The following is a 3,032-nucleotide window of genomic DNA, read 5'->3' as shown; positions in this document are numbered from 1 at the left end:
AGACGACGAGTAAGATGCCTTAGGTCGTGGTCTTATACTCAGTGATGCCGCTGGAGTTGATGGACTCACTTATCTTCCAAGTCTTCCGCTGTTATCGTGTTAGATGGCCTTAAGCCATGTTTATCATACTTATTCTCTTTGGAGATATTCGATGTAATAAGTGTGTGATTACTACTTTGTTATAAATCCTCCATTTGTACTGTGCGTGTCAGCATTACTGATCCAGGGATGACACTGGTGCACAGCAGCACAGACCATTTGAGGTCTGGTCGCTACATAGTGGTATCTTGCTAGCCCATTCTGAGACCGCAAAACATAAATGCAGAGCACATCCAAAGTTCAAGCAGCGACTAAACATTGTAATTCATGGTAGAAAATACCCAGTCATGATGCACCCAACATTATCTATACATAATGCATAAATCATGATAGTTGTGCTCTACTCAGTTTTTGGCGCTTGTTTTTAGAAGGTGATGACACAACATAAAAGTAAATAGAAAGTCCCTTCGTAGAGGGAAGCAGGGATTTGCAGAGGTGCCAGAGCTCAGTTTTTAAAACATAGATAAATGATATTTTGAGACATGCACCCTTCTTATTCACTTCACGACTATCAGTATGAACATCTTCCATGCTAAGCACACTAATGGCGGTTCCCAAGCGAAAAGTAAAGGTTTTGACTCCATTGGGACTTTTTGTTTGATTATCCAAGAGATGAACTCTTTTTTCATTTTTGCAGTTTGGGACTGGGCATCCCTAATACCGCCTATTTCCTCGTGCGATGGCGAGTGAATAAACACTCGACCTGAGGATAACCCGCTTAGCACGGAAGATATCGACCACCTCATGTCATTCCATGAACAATCCAGGCACACAAAACGGGTAATTTTTTAGAAGTTTTTAGAGGTGGCACATGCAAATTTACTTAGGACGGCAGGGTAATACCGTATATAGGTAGGTATGGTGGACTCATCTGGAATAACTTTGGGTTCAAGGTTTTTGGTGTACAAGCAGAATTCCCACTTAGTACAGGCGAAGGCTAGCAATTAAGATTGAGAAGCGGCCAGCTCGAGAGCAACAACGATCATAACCAGGCATTATGCATAATTGGACACTAGCATGAGTAGGATATAAACACCATGAATATAAATATTATAGAGGCTATGTTGGTTTTGATTCAACTACATGCATAAACATGTACCAAGTCAAGCCACTCAAACATTCAGAGGAGGATACCATATCATCATACTACATCATCATTCTAACGCTATGTTGATATCCAAGATAAATCATTATCAATTCCCAGCTACTTATGCATGGCATGAGAAACTATAATCTCTAATTGTCATTGCAAACATGTTTAATCATAATGGGCTGAAGCCTGGATACTAGGTTAAACATATTTACACAAACAGAACAAGTCAAGTTCATACCAGTTTCTCTTTGCCACGGTCAGCTCATCGAATATCGTCATTATTGCCTTTCACTTTCACGACCGAATGATATGAAAATAATAATAGTGCAAGAGTGCCATGGACTAAGCTGGAATCTACAAAACATTTTATTCAACAGGAGGAGACAAGGTAAAATGTGCTCTTTATTAGTTCAACAGTTATTCATATGAGAGCCACTCAACATTTTCATATGGTCTTCTCCTCAGTAAGACTCGAATAAAAAGAAAAGAAATTCAGAGAAACACACTGAAATATTTTTGGATTTTTTGGTTTTCTTGAACAAGCAAATAAAAAGCAAAAACGAGAAAAACTATTTACACGGGAAAGCTCCCAACAAGCAAAAGAAGAACAAGGAAATCTTTTTGGATTTTCTTTTTAATATTACTACTAAGCATGCATGGAAAGTAAATTACTACAACTAATTTTTTTGGTTTTTCTAAAGTTTTTCAAACACACAAGAAGAAAGCAAGAAAATAAATCTAAGCATGGATGATACAATGAAAAAGTGTGAGCACCAACAAATAGAATGATATGTGAACATGAATATAATGTCGGTGAGAAACACGTACTCCCCCAAGCTTAGGCTTTTGGCCTAAGTTGGTAATCGATCAATATCCTGGAGGGTATTAGGGATCCTGAGGAGCGGGCATCCACACATCCCACTGCTGAGGTCCTTGAGCAGCCTCTGCATCAGCGTGAGTGTTCCAGTAGGCGAGGATGTCTGCAGGCATAATCCGGTATCCCCCCTAGCAACAGAATCAAACAAAGCAGGTGCAGCAAGGGGATAACATCACGAGTTTCAACGCTATAGACCAGGTTATAAGGAATGGCAATGTTAGGACGATCATGTGCAAGAAAGTGATGTCGGATGAAGAGGTAAGTGAGGGGGCCCACGTGGGGACCATAACCCACCAGGGTGCGCCAAGGGGTGCTGGCATGCCCAGGTGGGTTCTGCCCACCTGGTGCACCTCCCTCTGGTATTATTTGCACCAAAAATTCTTAAATATTCAGGAAAAAAATCATATAAAATTTTCAGGGCATTCTGAGAACTTCTATTTTTGGGTCATTTTTTTTATTGCACGGGAAATTCAGAAAACAGACAAAACATGGCATTTTATTTTATTTAACTAATAAAAACATAGAATAAAAAGTAGGGACAGAAAGTAGTGCTTACTAAATTCATCAACTTCATACCGCTAAAAATGATCCATTAATAAGGTTGATCAAGTCTTATTAACAACCACTTTCGATTAGCATGAAACCGAAGAACTTTCGTAAATCACTAAGTTACCTCAATGGGGAATTGAATTTCCCCAACAATAAGCATTTCATATTTCTTTTTTAAAGTAGGTAGAGGTATTTGAAAACTTCCAATAGTGATTGTCGGAGATTTTTCAATAACATTAATACCATTCACTTGGAATTGTTTCTTCGGAAAGTGCACCGTATGCTCATTACCATTGATATGAAAAGTGACCTTGCTTTTATTACTATCAATAACAGCCCCTGTAGTATTCAAGAAGGGTCTACCAAGGATAATCAACATGTTATCGTCCTCGGGCATCTCAAGTATAACAAAGT

Source organism: Aegilops tauschii, chromosome 7, assembly GCF_002575655.3.
Source record: "Aegilops tauschii subsp. strangulata cultivar AL8/78 chromosome 7, Aet v6.0, whole genome shotgun sequence".
In the NCBI taxonomy this organism is placed as follows: Eukaryota; Viridiplantae; Streptophyta; class Magnoliopsida; order Poales; family Poaceae; genus Aegilops; species Aegilops tauschii.
The sequence above is the reverse complement of the archived record's forward strand: the minus strand, read 5'-3'. Positions refer to the sequence as shown.